Source organism: Hyla sarda, chromosome 2 (genome assembly GCF_029499605.1).
Source record: "Hyla sarda isolate aHylSar1 chromosome 2, aHylSar1.hap1, whole genome shotgun sequence".
Lineage (NCBI taxonomy): Eukaryota > Metazoa > Chordata > Amphibia > Anura > Hylidae > Hyla > Hyla sarda.
Window position 1 is genome coordinate 483,820,948 of NC_079190.1, and position 20,854 is coordinate 483,841,801.

Consider the following 20,854-nt stretch of genomic DNA (forward strand, 5'->3'; position numbering starts at 1 on the left):
AAGAGCAGGGACTCCTGTCAAAGGTATCCCATGCTATTGAGGCATACTAGGCTATCAGTGCTATGCTAGTTTGATACAGACTACATGAGCGATGAGGCATACACATGACTTGCTTCTCACTACAGTATGTACTTCATGTGGCATAGGGTCATGGAAAGTATACACAAGAGCAGGGACTCCTGTCAAAGGTATCCCATGCTATTGAGGCATACTAGGCTATCAGTGCTATGCTAGTTTGATACAGACTACATGAGCGATGAGGCATACACATGACTTGCTTCTCACTACAGTATGTACTTCATGTGGCATAGGGCCATGGAAAGGACACACAAGAGCAGGGACTTCTGCTTTTGAAAGGAGTCCCTGTTTCTGTAAGTACTCTCTCTGGTATGCTAAGCCAATAGAATAGTGTGCCATGCGAAAAGAGTAGAGTACCAACAATCAAGTTAGCGGTGGTTCCATCTGTGTGTATAATCGTGTGTTTACAGAAAAGTAATAAAGTTAAAGGGGTATTCCGGGCAAAAACATTTTATCCCCTATCCAAAGGATAGGGGATAAGATGTCTGATCGCGGGGGGCCCGATGCTGAGATCCCCCCGAGATCTCCCTGCAGCACCAGCATTCTATGCGGGTGCTGAAGCTCCAGCTTCGGTAAACGCCTGCGGGTTTCCGGGGCTGGGGATGTGACGTCACGCCACACGCCCTCCATTCATGTCTTTGGGAGGGGGTGTGACGGCCATCACGCCCCCTCCCATAGACATGAATGGAGGGGGCGTGACGTCACATCCCCAGTCCCGAAAACCCGAAGGTTTCCGAAACTGGAGATTCAGCATCTGCATAGAATGCGGGTGCTGCAGGGAGATCGCGAGGGTCTCAGCAGGGATAGGGGATAAAATGTTTTTGCCCCGAAAAACCCTTTAAGTCTCTTGGATGGCAAGGAATAAAAATACAAAAAAAAAAAAAAAAACAATGGGTGAATAGGGGCCCATTATTACATGCGGTGCTCTCCTTGTACATCCACCAAACGCGTTCACATGATATGAAGACAGGCTTAATTTGATTATATATATATATTTATATATTTCATATAATAACAAATATTTTCCTTCGGGTGCACTTACTTTTCCACATGACTGCTAATATACTGTAATTACATTAGTTTATTTTTTGCATTCGACCATTCTGAGGCTGCATACCATCATATAATCCGTCCAAATGAAGCAAACACACGGCGGTAATTCACATTACTACATGGAGATTACAGGCTATCTTTACCTTTAGCGCAGCTATTCGTGTCATTAATATATTTGTCACCATCTGCGCAGAGAAGTATCTGATCTAATGGCGTATTTGAGGCTTGGAAATGCTGCATGCTGGAATTCAGACAAAGTGAACTTCCTGGAATAGCAAATTTCCTCCTAAAAATAATGGAACCTGCATTTAGAAAAGGGTAACCTTCTATTCTGGGGGATTAGGGATTAATCTACAAGCTCGTATGCATCATGTATTGATTGACAGCTCAGTGTATCATCTGGAGCAGAATCTCATGTGTTACGGCTATTAATATCGAGAAAACCTTGACCTCAGATTTTTAAGCACTAATGTAATGTAATGTGAACAGAGTCATACATAGAAGTTAGCGGGCCTTATGGCAAAGTGGGCCCCCCACTAGTCCTGATTAACACTACCAGACTATTTACCATCTGAACCAATGGTGTACATAGAAGAAAGGAGGCACCATAGCAAATATCACAATGGGCCTCCTATAATGGTGTCTGAAAGGTCTGGTGTATATTTCTCTTTCTTTCTATGACCCATTGGTCCATTAATCCGCTAACAATGCAGTTCTTGGGAGAGGGGAGTTCTGCACAGTTTCTTACTAATACATAAAGGAATGAGACCAAACAAAATGGGGCCCCTCTCTCTAAGGGCACCATAACAGCCACAACTTTATATATCCATTAGCATATAGTCAAATTCCCGAAAATGACTAACGTTGGCTAACATCATTTCAATGATCTTCCCGATAGCTCTGGAGAAAGCGTTATGGAGGACAAGGCGTTAATATCAATCTGTCCTGCTGATTGGATAAGAGCAGATTGGTTGCTTTAAAAGGAGGGTGATGCTTGGTATGGTGAATAGGAAACAAGTGAAGGCATTACTGCTTTGCATCAAAAGGGGCAAGGGGCAATTTATGGGCAAGAACATTGCAGCTTTTTTTGTTAGAGAGACTTAAAGGGGTACTCCGCCCCTAGACATATTATCTCCTATATAGGCACGCAGCGTTCGTTTAGAGCGTCGGGTGCAGCGCCAGAGGCTCGTGACGTCACAGTCACACCCCGCTCATGACGTCACGCCCATGTCCCCTCAATGCAAGTCTCCTGTAGTGAGGTTATTGCACTATGGCCGCCGCTCATCTCTTTTTCTTTATTGGGTGGATGACCTGGAGATGCTTCTTCTTGGGCTAAATGAGGGAAGCTGACTAATGTATTTTTTTTTAAATTCACATAACAGCATTAATTTTGGAAGCTGCTTTGATGTCAGCAGTATTGTGTATATAGGCCATTTTATCAAAGAAGGATTAGAAAGATTACAGAAAACATAATTGTTCAGTGTGAGGATATATTTAGCTCCATTCTAGAGACTTAAAGATCTAAATGAAGTTAGAAAGTGATGACTTAAGAAGTGTATGAAGGTTAGATTCCTGGGTAAATAAAACATAGGAAAGGCTTGTACTTAAAAAAGCTTCTCTAGTTTTCTGGTAAGTGCTTAAAGGCGTACTCCGCCCCTAGACATCTTATCCCCTATCCAAAGGATAATGGATAAGATGTCTGATCGCTGGGGTGCCGCCACTGGGTACCCCCGCAATCTCTCCTGCAGCACCTCGTTCCTTAGGTGCACAGAGCGAGGATTGTTCCGTGGCTGATAACGGGCGATACAGAGGACGGAGTATTGTGACGTCATATGTTTGAAAATGGCTGCATGGAAGCCGAAACGTTGCATCTGTATCACGTTATAAAGCAAAGCTACCACTTAATTTTTTCATCTACTCTGAGTGCTGCAGCTGTTTTGCTTTTTATCTATCTATCTATCTCATATCTACAGTCATGGCCGTAAATGTTGGCACCCCTGAAATTTTTCTAGAATATGAAGTATTTCTCACAGAAAAGGATTGCAGTAACACATTTTTGCTATACATATGTTTATGGAAAAAATAACTGAAATCAGTGGCTTCCTATAACCATCAATAAGCTTCTTACACCTCTCAGCCGGAATGTTGGACCACTCTTCCTTTGCAAACTGCTCCAGGTCTCTCTTATTGGAAGGCGCCTTTTCCCAACAGCAATTTAAAGATCTCTCCACAGGTGTTCAATGGGATTTAGATCTGGACTCATTGCTGGCCACTTCAGAACTCTCCAGCGCTTTGTTGCCATCCATTTCTGGGTGCTTTTTGATGTATGTTTGGGGTCATTGTCCTGCGTGAAGACCCAAGATCTCGGATGCAAACCCAGCTTTCTGACACTGGGCTGTACAGTGCAACCCAAAATCCTTCAGATTTCATGATGCCTTGTACACATTCAAGGCACCCAGTGCCAGAGGCAGCAAAACAACCCCAAAACATCATTGAACCTCCACCATATTTCACTGTAGGTACTGTGTTCTTTTTTTTGTAGACCTCATTCCATTTTTGGTAAACAGTAGAATGATGTGCTTTACCAAAAAGCTCTATCTTTGTCTCATCTGTCCACAAGACGTTTACCCAGAAGGATTTTGGCTTACTCAAGTTCATTTTGGCAAAATGTAGTCTTGCTTTTTTATGTCTCTGTGTGTAGCGTTTAATTTCATTTAAATGTCGACGAATAGTTCGCACTGACACTGATGCTCTCTGAGCATGCAGGACAGCTTGAATATCTTTGGAACTTGTTTGGGGCTGCTTATCCACCATCCGGACTATTCTGCGCTGACACCTTTAATCAATTTTTCTCTTCAGTCCATGCCCAGGGAGATTAGCTACAGTGCAATGGGTTGCAAACTTCTTGATAATGTTGCACACTGTGGACAAAGGCAAATCTAGATCTCTGGAGATGGACTTGTAACCTTGAGATTGTGGCTATTTTACCACAAAAAAACTTCTCTCCTTTTCATCTGCTTTCAGGTGTGATTTTTTATATTGCCCACACCTGTTACTTGCCCCAGGTGAGTTTAAAGGAGCATCACATGCTTGAAACAATCTTATTTTTCCACAATTTCTGGAGATTGGTGTGACATTATGTCCAATTAGCTTTTTTTCATCTCTTTTTGGCTTTGTTCCAATACACACAAATGGAATAAACATGTGTATAGCAAAACATGTGTTGCTGCAATACTTGTCTTTGAGAAATACTTCATTTTCTAGAACAATTTCAGGGGTGACAACATTTACAGCCATGACTGTATCTATCTATCCATCCAGGCATGAACTAGTACTGGTTCCAACTGTGTGTGCATTATCAAGATGCACACACAGTTGAAAGAACATTGTCAGCCTTCTGGTGCAAGCAACATCTCTGTACAATGCTGCCTGCACCATAAGCTCAGAGAAGAGAAGATAGGCTTGCCTGGAGCACAGAGAGAAGCAGGGAAGGAGTGGCGTGTGGTGGCGGGGTGTGTGGTGCAGGGCAGATGTTGTTACCCTAGGGGCAGATGGCATTAACCCCTTGTATTCGTGACGCCAGTGTGTGGTTTAGCCTATAACCACACGAAGGTATACTGCTGGATCCTGGGCCAATAGAGACTTCGACGCCAAGTTACGAACAACGGTAGCTTTACTGAGGGTAGACAGTTGGTAAAGTCTATACAGTTCAGCCAGGGCCCAAGGAGGTGACCAGTGACACAGAGACCTAAAGGGCTTGCTGGCACTTGTAGTAGGATTGGACAATTGAATGCAGACCAAGCAGACTTGACAGATGACAGGGACTGACTTGACTTGACTCATGAAGCTGTGACTTTAGCTTACTTGACTTGATGATGGCTGCAGGACTTGACTTTGAGACCTCCAACACTCTGGACATACACACTAGGCACGACTGCACTGGACCTCAGCTTCGTAGAAGAGATGGGCTCAAAGAGAGATAAGCTAGCTCCACCCAGGGCTTATATGGGGGAGACTAGAAGGGAGCCCATAGGTCACTCTTGGGATCACCTGGTCAGTGGTACCTCCTGGGTAACAATCACATGACATATCACATGGTATAACTCTAAAAGCAACATTACATTTTATAACACTTTACACGGTAAAACATATCTACAATGGGTAAACAAGTGCAGGGGGCCTTGGGGACACTGAAGGAGGCTGCCTGACAGGACAGCAGGAGCACGGGGCAACACCTTCCATACTGGGCCACCACAAACTGCCCCTCTTAATTAAAGTCATCCTCGACAGCCAGTCCTGGAGGGCGGAGGACTGAAGTGGCCACTGAGGCCTAGTGACAGTTCCTGGGGCATTTATGCACAATGTCCTTCTCAGGTCTGGATTACGAAACAAGATAAGGATGAGTCCATGTGGCATGGTGAATGTCCATACATGCTCTTTAAACATATGGGGTTAATTTGACTTTGTAACTGCTTTCTGAAGACACTCAAGACAACAATATACATATCAATATACATAGATTCACAAATTTGTCTGCCAGAGGCTATCTACCCAATGCCTTGGCTGCTGGGGCCCTTCGGTTCTCAACACCTCTCCCAAGAACTCAATATACGTTGTTACACTATACAACAGTGTTACCTTTACATTTGTCAATTCTGTCGCTCTGCGTGCATTATTTAGATATCAGGTGAACCCTCTGGCCAGTAGAGTACCCTGTACACGTGGACAGGAGAGAAAACATAAGACACATAACTGTATATATTTAGAACTTGTGGACTGGGATGACAAATAATGTTACAGTCCTATCTTAACTATTTGCATATGTATGGACTACTTTTACCATATGTGAACTGACTATGTGTGGTACATAACTTTACATTATGAGTTAATCTTTGTACCTTGCAGGAATTTGTCATGGCGGTGAGGTAGTGCCTACTAGTGTTGCTCACGAATATTCGCAATTCGAATATTATTCGCGAATATCGCATATTCGCGAATTCGCGAATTTCGCGAATATAGCGCTATATATTCGTAATTACGAATATTCGTTTTTTTTTTTTTTTTTTTTTCACAGTACACATCACAGTGATCATCCCTCTCTGCTTCCAGCTTGTGTGGTGTAAAGAAGGCTCTAATACTACTGTGTGAGACTGGCGCGCGAAAATTCGCATATGCGAAAATTCGCATATGCGAAAATTAGCGCATGCGAATTTTCACATATACGAATTTTCGCGTATGTTAATTTTGTATATGCTAATATGCACATATGATAGTTTTCGCATACGCGAATGTTCGCATATACGAAAATAAAACGGGAATATAACGAATATGCGAATATTCGCGAATATATGACGAATATTCGTCCATATATTCGCGAATATTCGCGAATTCGAATATGGCCTATGCCGCTCAACACTAGTGCCTACGTTTCTCCTGACTGGGTCAGGATACCTCCCATATAGATCGCCATGAATAAACGACACTATACCTGTAAACATCCCTGTACAAACATATTATACACATTTTATTACAGCACAACATATACATTATAGTACACTTACACGAATACTCACTTGCACAAAGATAATAGCAAAATATATTACTCTAATAATATATACATATATTATTCTTTTTGTTCCTAGAACCTGTTACAGTGGCGCTCCGCTCGGACTCTCTGGCCGTGAGCACTCCCTGTCCCCGCTGCCGGCGGGGCTGAGATTTGCATTGCCCGCATGCGAGTCTCAGCCCCTCACTCACCTTCTTGTGTCTCTGCTTCCTGGTGTCTCCGCAGTTCCAGTGTGCGTGCCTTCGCACCCTAGGGCACATGCGTGCCGGTGCTCTGTTTTTTAAAGGGCCAGTACCAATAATTAAAGTGTCTGCCCCTGTCCCTTGTCCATAAGTATCTGCTCCTCCCTGTGCCAGATTTTTGGTAGTCTATGCCATTGTGAAGTCCTGTGTTCCTGTTACTGTGTATCCGTTCCTAGCTACCTTACCTTCCCTATCCCAGTTTTACCTGCCTTACCTTCTGCCATCTTGCCACATCCTGCCAGTCACCTTCTGTGCCACGCCATCCCCCAGCTGCCTGTGTGAACGAGTCGTGCCAGGAGTAGCAACCTGGGTGCCACCTGCCGCAACAAGACCATCCCGCTTTGCGGCGGGCTCTGGTGAAAACCAGTGGCACCTTAGACTCCGCTCCCTAGCACGACTCAAGACTCCATCCACACAGTCCCAGAGGATTGTCCCTGCCTTCTAAATATGATGGAGATCCCAAGCTGTGTAGAGGCTTTGTGACACTGTGTTCTATTCATCTTGAACTTATGACGGATCTGTTCCCGACGGAGCGTGCTGAAGTTGCGTTTGTCTTCAGTCTTTTGTTTGGAAAAGCCCTGGCCTGGGCTACTCCTCTCTGGGATCGTAGAGATCCGGTCTCCTTGACTCTTTCTGCCTTCCTTGTAGCATTCCGCAAGGCATTTGAAGAACCCGCGCGAGCCTCCTCTGCCAAGACGGCTCTGCTGAACTTCTGCAAAGGAACGATGAGGCCTTGTGTGCCACCTTTAAAAAAGGCCTTTCCTCTAGAATCAAGGATGTTCTCGCTGCACAAGATTCTCCGGCTAACCTGAGTGAACTTATCCATTTAGCCACTAGAATTGATTTGCGTTTTGCCGAGAGGCAAGAAGAACTTCCCTTGGAAAGAGAAGCTATCCGAACATTACCTTGTCTGGTGTCCCAACATCCTTCTCTGCTACCAACTTTGCCTCTTGCCGAAGAGGCTATGAATGTGGACCGTTTTCGTTCAATGCCAAAGGAAAAATGCCATCAATGCAATGAGAATTTGTGCCTGTATTGTGCCAATCCGGAGCACTTTCTCAAAGACTGTTCTGTACGTCCTCCGCGTTCGGGAGAACGCTCTCATCTTGGTCAAGTTGGAGTAGCGTCCCTTGGTGTGAATTCTTCCTCTCCTCGCTTGTCCAGTCCGGTTCAAGTCTTCACCTCTGCCAAGACCTTTTTCATTGCTTCTGCTCTTTTGGACTCCGGTTCCGCTGGCAACTTCATTAGTGCCTCCCTGGTCCATAAATTCCGTCTTCCAGTGTCTCGTCTTCCCAAGCCTTTCTACATCTCATCTGTAAATGGACAAAATCTGAACTGTATGGTGCAATTTCGCACGGAACACTTCGACATGCATGTAGGAGATCTGCATAAGGAGAAAATTGCATTCTATGTACTACCACAGTGTACTTCAGAGCTCCTGCTTGGTCTTCCTTGGTTGCAACGCCATTCTCCTCATCTCGACTGGAAGACTGGAGAGATCTTGGGGACAATATTGCCATGATCATTGTCTTGTTCCTCCTGTGTTGTCTTCTGTCAGACATAAAGTCTTATAATGGGGACATTCTTCCTCACCAGGTGGTCATCTTAGAAGACGGAATACTCCTTGCCAGAACTCTGCTAGTTCCTTTCAGCCTTTGCCCAGTCCAGTACCCCCCTGGTCTCATGTAGTGGGGAACTCTTTGAGTTCCAAAGAAGAGGGGAAGACTGAAGGGGGGGGGGGTACTGTTACAGTGGCGCTCCAACCGGACTCTCCGACTGTGAGCGCTCCCTGTCCCCGCTTCTCGCGGGGCTGAGATTTGTATCGCGGGATGCGCCCGCATGCGAGTCTCAGCCCTTCACTCACCTTCTTGTGTTTCTGCTTCCTGGTGTCCCCGCAGCTCCAGCGTGCGTGCCTTCGCCCCCTTGGGGGCGCATGCTGGAGCTCTGTTTCTTGAAGAGCCAGTACTAATTAAAGTGTCTGCCCCTGTCCCTTGTCCATAAGTATCTGCTCCTCCCTGTTCCCTGTGCCAGATCTTTGGTAGTCTATGCCATTGTGAAGTCCTGTGTTCCTGTTACTGTGTATCCGTTCCTAGCTACCCTACCTTCCCTATACCAGTGTTACCTGCCTTACCTTCTGCCATTTTGCCACGTCCTGCCAGTCACCTTCTGTGCCACGCCACCCCCAGCTACCTGTGTGGACGAGTCGGGCCAGGGGTAGCGACCTGGGTGCCACCTGCCGCCGTTTTGCGGTGAGCTCTGGTGAAAACCAGTGGCACCTTAGACTCCGCTCCCTGGCACGGCTCAAGTCTCCATCCACACAGGCCCGCCACCTGCCGTGATTCCTAACAGTACCGCTCCACAGTTCTGGTACTCATTAAGAGTTCTTAGTAAAGAATCACGGCTAAAAGCCAGGCACCTACACTTACACAAATGGTTACAAATAAACTTCTTGACAAGTTCGTCAGGCACTTCTTCATAAACATTGCATAACCTGTAGACAGGTTATGCTTGCGCCACTGGGGGAACAATGGTTGGTGCCTGTTGGGCCAGCCAAACCTCCTCGGCGGGAGTAGGCCGAGGCACTTCAGTTGTTGCCCGCTGGTTAGGCCAAACCTCCTTGGCCTGGGTACATCCACAGACAACTGGGGCAAATACTTTGGAGCCATAGCAGGCGCCTCGGGTAGGTAGACTTCTTCCTCTGGACGTGACTTCTTAAATTGAGAAGGTAGTAATCCGAACGGATCTGCGCCCCAATTATCCAAGGGAAAATATGCAAAAGGAATCTGCGTGGGGTTCTTTGGATGGGTCACCGCTGCCGGCCACTATCCTCCCATAGTCTGTACAGGAGTGTACTCCATGATCTACCCGCTCTCTAGAGAATGCATGGATGGGGGAAGATAGTCTCTCTGCACTGCCCGACGATTGACCAGGATGGTCCCTCCATGACGACAGTGCATGAGGGTCCCAAACCCCATACTTTGTCGAATTTCACCACCGTAGCACGGCGGCATTCCAGGGGTGGCTCTCCCTCTCAGGGATGTTCCAATTTTCTGATGTGCAGGGCCTCTAATGCTTTGGTGTCCTGTTGCTGCACCTGTCGCACCTCATATGGCAGTAGCTTTGGCCCATATCTCAACACTCTCTGTTCCCTCAGCCCCTCTACAATCTCGGCCACCTGAGCCTCTCTTCCGGCCCTCTTGGACTTGGCTGGAGGGACTGAGGGATGGGACTTCTCTGGCAGGGTAAGAAGGTGCTCCCTCATGTATCGGATCAGTCCAGTCTAATCGCCAAAAAAAACACTTAGGTAATGGTGGTGACTGGGGCCAGACTTCTGGGCCTGGGGGGGTTTGCTCTGGGCTAGGGATAGAAGGAGGGGTAGAGAAAGCGACCTCAGCTGGGGTACTCACTTCTGAATCCTCAGTGTGAATTTTGGCGCAGCACCCCCAGGTCCGGTGGTGAGGGGACAGCCTCTTCGGTGATGATGCACTAGAAGATGCTGGCATTCCCTCCTCCGGTGTTGGTGGCCAGTCTCCATCATCCTCGGGCAGTGGGACATGATAGCAGGCCTCTTCGGCCCTGATGGAGATGCGCTGTAGATGATCTGCCAGCTTCTGAAACATTTGCGCCGCTGCAACTTTCTGGGCCTCCTGCGCCATCTTGGGACTCTCTGCACGTGTGCTTGCCTGTTTCACCATGCTGTTCCTCATACTGACTTCCGGCAAAAGATTCCGACGTCGCTGCTCATTTTATGCAGGGCTTCGGGAAAATGGCCGCCGGCCAGAAGTGCGTCATAGGTGCAGCGCTGACTTCCGCTCCCTTGGGAACAGGGGAGGGATCTTCACAGTTCCACTTCGGCATTGATACAACAACATGGTTTCCACGCCCAGGGGTGGGACGCTGACCAGCGTGGGAAGTTTTTGCGCGCTTGTCTGGCACATCTTTAACCCTTGCAGGTACTTGTAACATAGTTTCTGATCTGATCTTGCACATGGTTTTCCCTACTTCCATACTGTTCCATATAGCAGGCAACAAACTTTTCTGTACCTCCCCCTCTATTTCACAAGCACCTCAGGTGAAACACATTTCACTTGCAAAGTCCCATACACTTTTTGGCGCAGACTTAAATCGCATCGGCTTGCGGTTTTTGCAGACAATATTGGACACAGTTCAGACTAGAGGGGAGGACTTGTGGCATAAGGCGCACACCCGTATCCTGTTTGTGACGCCAAAAGTTGTGGTAGCGGTGTATGTGGTGCAGGGCAGATGTTGTTACCCTAGGGGCAGATGGCATTAACCCCTTGAATTCGTGACACCAGGGAGTGGTTTAGACTATAACCACCCGAAGGTATACCACTGGATACTGGGCTAGGCACGGGGGCAATAAAGACTCCGATGCCAAGTTACGAACAATGGTAGCTTTACTGAGGGTAGACAGATGGTAAAGTCTATACAGTTCAGCCAGGGCCCAAGGAGGTGACCGGTGACACGGGGACCTTAAGGGCTTGCTGGGACTTGTAGTAGGACTGGACAATTGAATGCAGACCTCGCTGACTTGACAGATGACAGGGACTGACTTGACTTGACCCATAAAGCTGTGACTTTATCTTACTTGAATTGATGGTGGCTGCAGGACTGGACTTTGAGGCCTCCAACACTCTGGACACACACACTAGGCGACTGCACTGGACCTCAGCAGGAAGAGAGAGAAGCTCCACCCAGGGCTTATATGGGGGAGACTAGAAGGGAGCCCATAGGTCATTCTTGGGATCACCTGGTCACTGGTACCTCCTGGGTAACAATCACATGACATATCACATGGTATAACTCTTAAAGCAACATTACATTTTATAACACTTTACATGGTAAAACATATTTACCATGGGGAAACAAGTGCAGGGGCCTTGGGGATACTGAAAGAGGCTGCCTGACAGGACAGCAGGAGCACGGGGTAACACCTCCCGTACTGGGCCACCACCTCCTGTACTGGGCCACCACATATGGGGCCCACATGACCCTCATTAAGCTCCTGTGTAAATGTAAAAAAAAGATAGATATGAGATAGATAGATGTAATAGATATTGTAGTAGATAGATATAATAGATACATACTGTAGAAAATTCATAGAAAGATAGATAAATAGATATGAGATAGATAGAGAGATAGATAGATAGATATGAGATAGATAGATAGATATGAGATAGATATATAGATAGATATGAGATAGATATATAGATTAGTGTTGCTCGCGAATATTCGCAATACGAATTTTATTCGCGAATATCGCATATTCGTGAATTCGGGAATATTCGCGAATATAGCACTATATATTCGTAATTACGAATGTTCGTTTTTTTTTTTCAGTACACATCACAGTGATCATCCCTCTCTGCTTCCAGCTTGTGTGGTGTAAAGAAGGCTCTAATACTACTGTGTGAGACTGGCGTACGAATTTTCGCATATGCTAATTTGTATATGCTAATTTCCGCATACGCGAATATTATGAATATGTGAATTTAGCGAATATATTGACGAATATTCGTCAATACATTCGCGAATATTCGCGAATTCGAATATGGCCTATGCCGCTCAACACTAATATAGATAGATATGAGATAGATAGGAGATAGATAGATATGAGATGGATAGATAGATAGGAGATAGATATGAGATAGATAGATAGATAGATATGAGATGTATAGATGATAGATATGAGATAGATAGATATGAGATGTATAGATGATAGATATGAGATAGATAGATAGATAGATAGATAGATAGGAGATAGATAGGAGATAGATATGAGATAGATAGATATGAGATAGATAGATATGAGATGGATAGATGATAGATATGAGATAGGCAGATAGATAGATAAAGTAGTCATGAGATTTTATCTAGATGTTCTCCTCTAGCCGCAGATGACCTCCAGCTCCTTCCCACACATTTGCACACGTTGTGCCCTCCTATATCCCGGGGATGACAGTGTTATGGAGGATGTAGTTAGATGACAAATGTTAGAAGTATTCATTTCTCTGTGGACCGAGCGGCTCATGTCTTTTCCTGCCTTGTAATCACGCTTCTTATCTCTCTGCTGGGTGGCGTGGTATGAGGGGGGTGACTGGCGGCCTGTTGGCACTTGGACCTGTTTGCAGTGACTATGTCATCCCTGAGTGACTGCCGCCCCAGACAGATCTGCTGAGTGTAGTCGCTCTATCTTTGCCAGCTCGCTGGAATAGTCGCAGCCACCGATTGGGTCATGCTGTCAGCATTCCTGCCCGCTGAAGTCAGTCTGTTTGTATTTTAGGTTTGCTAGGACTAATGAATTAAAAGCCCTGAACTCTCATGGTTGTCACTTTTTTTTTTTAAGGACTTGACAGGGAGATTTCTCCCCCCCCCTTGAAGGATGACAACATACTAAACCAGAAGGAAGGAAGGCGAAGTGGGATAAGGAGAGAGGAGCGGGAAAAGGCTGAGGGACCTCTTGGAAAGTGACAATTTCAGGTAGCCTAATGCTGTCCTGACAGCTGTCCCTGCCGCTCAAGCCTCCTCAATGTTGCTATGCAGCAGGAGCAGACTTTATTTCCATTGACTTTTTCCTCTGTAAAGACAAGGACCAGCCAAGGAACTGGCTGACCTAGGATTACTGAAGTGCACAGACGCCCGGCTGAGTGAGGTAAGGCAACAGGTGTGGACCCGGGACCGCAGGGACACCACTTCATCTGGGACGGGATATAGATTTTACAAATGATCAGATGGCAAAATCGTAGACAGTTGTGTAGTGTTGAAAGGTAGGAGCCTGCACGGATTTATCAGCTCCAGACCCTCCAATCCTATACGATTAGGGGTATATTCACATGCAGCAGATTTTGTTGCAGAAAATTCTACATCTGTCCCGTTCATCAGATTGGAGCTTGCGGACAGGCTGCACCTGCTGGAAAACACAAAGCGCATTCAGAAGGAACAGATTTACAGTCATGGAGATTTGTGCTACAAACGGGCCATGTATAAATACAGCCTAAGGCTATGTTCACACACTGTTTTATGAGCCAGGTGCAAAAGGTACCCTGTGGCCCACAAGACTGGTTACATTCTTGTATAAATCTATGAGAAAAAGATAAGGTGATATAACAATAGATAGATAGATAGATAGATAGATAGATAGATAGATAGATAGATAGATAGATAGATATGAGATAGATAGATATGAGAGAGATATGAGATAGATAGATATGAGATAGATAGATAAATAGATAGATATGAGATAGATAGATATGAGATAGATATGAGATAGATAGATAGATAGATAGATATGAGATAGATATGAGATAGATATGAGATAGATATGAGATAGATAGATAGATATGAGATAGATATGAGATAGATAGATATGAGATAGATAGATAAATAAATAGATATGAGATAGATATGAGATAGATAGATAAATAAATAGATATGAGATAGATATGAGATAGATAGATAGATATGAGATAGATAGATATGAGATAGATATGAGATAGATAGATAGATATGAGATAGATATGAGATAGATAGATATGAGATAGAGAGATAGATAGATATGAGATAGATAGATAAATATGAGATAGATAGATATGAGATAGATAGATAGATATGAGATAGATAGATAGATATGAGATAGATAGATATGAGATATATAGATAAATATGAGATAGATAGATATGAAATAGATAGATATGAGATAGATAGATATGAGATAGATAAATAGATATGAGATAGATAGATAGATAGATATCAGATAGATATGAGATAGATAAATAGATAGATATGATATAGATAGATGGATGGATAGATAGATAGATATGAGATAGATAGATATGAGATAGATATGAGATAGATAGATAGATAGATATGGGATAGATAGATATGAGATAGATAGATAGATATCAGATAGATATGAGATAGATAAATAGATAGATAGATATGAGATAGATAGATGGATAGATAGATAGATAGATAGATAGATATGAATCTTCCAGATGTGAATTCACCCTTAGGCTAAGTTTCCACTTAGCAGTTTTTGAGCCAAAGCCAGAAGTGTATTGATAAGGAATAGGACATATAAAGGACTTACACTTCTTCTCCCTTATGGATCCACTTCTGACTTTGGCTCAAAAACTGCCAGAAAAAAAACCACAATTGGAAATTAAGCCTTACAGTCACATTCTTAAGAAAAAATGAGTCTGGGTTCATACATACTTTATAAAATAGGAACCCATAAAGAATCAGGATCTGTCATCAGACACTTAGATTAGAAATGTATTACAGGATGCTGATTTAACCCCTTAAAGACTCAGGGTTTTTCCGTTTTTTGCACTTTCGTTTTTTCCTCCTTACCTTTTAAAAATCATAACCCTTTCAATTTTCCACCTAAAAATCCATATTATGGCTTATTTTTTGCGTCGCCAATTCTACTTTGCAGTGACACTAGTAATTTTACCCAAAAATGCACGGCAAAACGGAAAAAAAAATCATTGTGCGACAAAATCGAAGAAAAAACGCCATTTTGTAAATTTTGGGGGCTTCCGTTTCTACGCAGTACATATTTCGGTAAAAATTACACCTTATCATTATTCTGTAGGTCCATACGGTTAAAATGATACCCTACTTACATAGGTTTGATTTTGTCGCACTTCTGGAAAAAATCATAACTACATGCAGGAAAATTTATACGTTTAAGAATGTCATTTTCTGACCCCTATAACTTTTTTATTTTTCCACGTAAGGGGCGGTATGAGGACTCATTTTTTGCGCCGTGATCTGAAGTTTTTATTGGTATGATTTTTGTTTTGATCTGACTTTTTGATCACTTTTTATTCATTTTTTAATGGTATAAAAAGTGAACATAATATGCTTTTTTGGACTTTGGAATTTTTTGGCGCGCACGCCATTGACCGTGCAGTTTAATTAATGATATATTTTTATAGTTCGGACATTTACGCACGCGGCGATACCACATATGTTTATTTATTTTTTTTTTTACACTGTTTTATTTTTTTTATGGGAAAAGGGGGGGTGATTCAAACTTTTATTAGGGAAGGGGTTAAATGACCTTTATTAACACTTTTTTTTACTTTTTTTTTGCAGTGTTATAGGTCCCATAGGGACCTATAACACTGCACACACTGATCTTTTACACAGATCACAGGCGTGTATTAACACGCCTGTGATCAGTGTTATCGGCGCTTGATTGCTCCTGCCTGGATCTCAGGCACGGAGCAGTCATTCGCCGATCGGACACCGAGGAGGCAGGTAAGGGCCCTCCCGGTGTCCTGTCAGCTGTTCGGGACACCGCGATTTCACCGCGGTGGTCCCGAACAGCCCTACTGAGCAGCCGGGTCACTTTCGCTTTAGAAGCGGCGGTCAGCTTTGACCGCAGCTTCTAAAGGGTTAATACCACACATCGCCGCGATCGTCGATGTGTGGTATTAGCCGCGGGTCCCGGCCGTTGATGAGCGCCGGGACCGACGCGATATGATGCGGGATCGCGGCGCGATCCCGCTTCATATCGCGGGAGCCGGCGCAGGACGTAAATATGCGTCCTGCGTCGTTAAGGGGTTAATAAGCAAATATTTCCTAAGGGGCAACATATTGACATAGTATTTTTTTTCCATTAAAGGAATTGTCCAGGATTATAAAATCAGAGCTGTTATCTTACAAAAACAGCACCACCCCTGTCCTTAGGTTGTGTGTGGTAATATAACTTGTCTCCATTCACTTCAATGGAACTGGGCTGCAATACCACACTCAACCTGAGGACAGGGTGGTGCTGTTTGTGGAAGAAATCAGCTCTGTTTTTATAATGCTGGATAACCCCTTTAGGATCAATAGAACAATGGATCTATAATTGTATGTAATCATATGCGTGCCTATACCAGATACATTGGACTGAACTATGATTACCATAGGGTTTTATGGAAGCCTAAGTTTGGTTCAGGTGATTTGCAGAGGCCTATGTTATGGCATCATGGTGCGGGGGGAATCTTTTAAAGGAAAACTGTCTCCCCCCGCACTAACCAGTGTTACTGGCTGGTAGTGCGGGGGACACTTATCAGTTTCATGCTTACCGTGCCTGGATCCGCCGCACCGTTCTGCCGTAATCTTCTATTTTTAGTATATGCTAACTGGCACTTTGATGTCAGCGCCGCCGGCCGCAGCGCCGCCCAGTTCCGCAACATTCCTCCCCTCTCTCTTCATTACAGAGTGGGGAGAAGAGGAAGAGGCGGAGGGAGGGGAGGAATATTGATGAGTTGGACGGTGCTGCGGCAGGCGGCACAGATGTCAGAGTGCCAGTTAGCCCGGCCAGTGCCAGTTAGCACCTCATTAGCATATACCAAAAATAGAAGATTATGGCAGAACGGAGCAGCGGATCCGGGCACGGTAAGCATGAAACCGATCAGCGTCCCCCGCACTACCAGCCAGTACCGCTGGTTAGTGCGGGGGAAGAAAGCTGACAGTTTTCCTTTAAGTTCCTAACTCCAGATATGACTCGGTTATTTTCATTGGTTTTTATAGAGCCACTTCTATGTTGATCTGTTGCAAGGGCGTACATACAATAGTGGCAGACCATGGGGCTGCTATGGTGCCCTTTGAGAGAGTTTCTTACCAATAGAAAAAGGAATGGAACCAACCAGGACGGGGTCCCCCTCTCTCTAAGGGCCCCATAGCAGCCATACGGTCTGCCACTGTGGTACGTAAACCCTTGCGACAGATCAAATGCATGATAGCTTCTTGTTAGAAAAATACACTCTGCTTTACTATTACATACATTTTGTTCTGAACGCTTAGAGAGGGCGGCGGGGATTATGACGTCATAGTCATGCCCCTCTTGATGTCACGTCACGCCCCCTCCCATAGACTTGCCCCCTCCCATACACTTGCATTGAGGGAGTGTGGTGTGACATCACAAAAGGCGTGTCTGTGACAGCACGACCCCCACCGCCTGCGCCCATCATTCTAAACGAAGGCCGGGGATAAGATATCTAGAAGCCGAGTACCCCTTTAAAGGGGTACTCCGGCGCTAAGACATCATATCCCCTATCCAAAGGATAGAGGATAAGATGTCAGATCGCAGGGGTCCCGCTGCTGGGGACCCCCGAGATCTAGCATGCAGCACCCACCTTTAGCGACTTCCGGAACCGCTGGAGGTCCTCAGGCTGAGTCCATCTCGACCACGAGGACGGAGCACAGCTGTCAAGTCCCCTCCCATAGGCTTGCATTGAGGGGGCGGGGCGTGACGTCACACGGGGGGCGGAGCCGTGACGTCACTATGCTCCGCCCCGTGATCACCAGTAATCAGACCAGGACTGATTCTAACGGGGTGCGGCATGGAAGATCACGGGGGTCCCCAGCGGCGGGACCTCCGCGATCAGGCATCTGTTTTTGTAGCCAATACTGCCATCAATGTCCTATCAGTTTGGGTGTAGCCGATGTGACCAGCTGATTGTCGGCTGTACTATGCTGTTTTAAAGGCTGCATGGCCGTCCCACTATAGGCACAGCTGCACAGCACTTTCCTAGCCATGATGCAACTTGGTTTGAGCAACCATCAGCGTCAGCATCTATTGCGAGACACCTTCTAAAAATTGGGCCTTGGAGACAAAATCAACATACTGCATGTGACTACTGCAGTAAATGAAAGGGGTTCTCCGCTGCCCTGCCTTCCGGAGCTCCGCTCGTAGCATCCGGAAGTTTATTACTCCGAACGCTGTGTGCAGGCTTCCGTGTTCGAGGCCGCCCTCTCGTGATGTCCCGCCCGCCCCCCTCGTGATGTCACGCCCGCCCCCTCAACGAAAGTCTATGGGAAGGGGGCGCGCCCCCTTCCCATAGACTTTCGTTGAGGTGGCGGGCGTGACGTCACGAGGGGGCGGCCTCGAACACGGAAGCCCGCACACAGCGTTTGGAGTAATGAACTTCCGGATGCTACGAGCGGAGCTCCGGAAGGCAGGGCAGCGGAGAACCCCTTTAATTTACTGCAGTAGTCACATGCACTATGTTGATTTGGTCTCCAAGACCAAGACTTGAGAACTTCAGCTATCCAGACAGCCCATACGTCTAGTAAGAAAAGAGAATATACAGTGGTCCCTCAAGATACAATGGCCTCCGGTTACAATATTTTCAACATACAGGGGTCTTTTCTGGACCATTGTAACTTATAACTCCCCATACAATGTTACGGAGAGTCCAGATCAGCTAAACGTGTCAGTGACTGGAAAAACAGACCAATCAGAATGGGCATTCACTGGTAAAACCCCGGTATTACTGAAGTGCATGCACTGACTGGTGTCTGGTAGCGTCCCTTACAGTACAGGGAGGTATTACATGTTCTGTACTACTCTTTACTTGAGCCAGGACTAGCTTCTCCTACGGACACTAGGGGAGGACGGCTCCATATTGTATCTCGTGTACACTGTGTGTACTATATAGGACCCTAAAGAAATGATTTACATCTTCCAGCAGATCTTTCTTACTTTTATATGTAAGAACTGGCTTTATCTGTAATACAGTGATCCCTCGACCTACAATGGCCTCAACATACAATATTTTCACCATATACAGGTTCTTCTCAAAAAATTAGCATATTGTGCTAAAGTTCATTATTTTCCATAATTGTAATGATAAAAATTAAACCTTCATATATTTTAGATTCATTGCACACCAACTGAAATATTTCAGGTCTTTTATTGTTTTAATACTGATGATTTTGGCATACAGCTCATGAAAACCCAAAATTCCTATCTCAAAAAATTAGCATATCATGAAAAGGTTCTCTAAACGAGCTATTAACCTAATCATCTGAATCAACTAATTAACTCTAAACACCTGCAAAAGATTCCTGAGGCTTTTAAAAACTCCCAGCCTGGTAAGCCGCAATCATGGGTAAGGCTGGGTTAACACCACGTTTTGTTAAATACGGGTCCCGTATACGGCTGGGAGGAGGGGGCGGGGCTTAATCGTGGCGCCCGCACTCAGCCGTATACGGGAACCGTATTTAATGCATGTCTATGAGCCGACCGGAGTGAACCGCAGCCTCCGGTCGGCTTCGTTTTCGGCCGTATGCGGTTTCCCGACCGCAGGTAAAAACGTGGTCGACCGCCGTATATGGGAACCGTATTTAAACGTGGTGTGAACCCAGCCTTAGACTGCCGACCTGACTGCTGTCCAGAAGACCATCATTGACCCCTCAAGCAAGAGGGTAAGACACAGAAAGACATTTCTGAACAAATAGGCTGTTCCCAGAGTGCTGTATCAAGGCACCGCAATGGGAAGTCTGTGGGCAGGAAAAAATGTGGCAGAAAACGCTCCACAACGAGAAGAGGTGACCGGACCCTGAGGAAGATTGTGGAGAAGGACCGATTCCAGAAATTGGGGGACCTGCGGAAGCAGTGGACTGAGTAGAAACATCCAGAGCCACCGTGTGCAGGAAATGGGCTACAGGTGCCGCATTCCACAGGTCAAGCCACTTTTGAACCAGAAACAGCGGCAGAAGCGCCGGACCTGGGCTACAGAGAAGCAGCACTGGACTGTTGCTCAGTGGTCCAAAGTACTTTTTTCGGATGAAAGCAAATTTTGCATGTCATTGGGAAATCAAGGTGCCAGAGTCTGGAGGAAGACTGGGGAGAAGGAAATGCCAAAATGCCTGAAGTCCAGTGTCAAGTACCCACAGTCAGTGATGGTCTGGGGTGCCATGTTGGTCCACTGTGTTTTATCAAGGGCAGGGTCAATGCAGCTGCTATCAGGAGATTTTGGAGCACTTCATGCTTCCATCTGCTGAAAAGCTTTATGGAGATGAAGATTTCATTTTTCAGCACCACCTGGCACCTGCTCACAGTGCCAAAACCACTGGTAAATGGTTTACTGACCATGGTATTACTGGGCTC

General features: G+C 45.5%; 1 protein-coding gene across 2 annotated transcripts in view; it reads left to right on the plus strand.

Moving 5' to 3' along the window:
- Positions 1–13,294: 13,294 nt before the first annotated feature.
- MAP3K7CL (MAP3K7 C-terminal like) overlaps positions 13,295–20,854 on the plus strand; it is a 65,897-nt gene continuing 58,337 nt past the window's right edge. The window contains exon 1 of one of the 2 annotated variants that reach the window (XM_056559526.1): positions 13,295–13,612. The gene's annotated coding sequence lies outside the window, so the exon portion shown is untranslated. Of the gene's footprint in view, positions 13,613–17,276; positions 17,356–20,854 lie in introns of those variants that run through there. The other variant, XM_056559525.1, reaches the window with a different exon arrangement.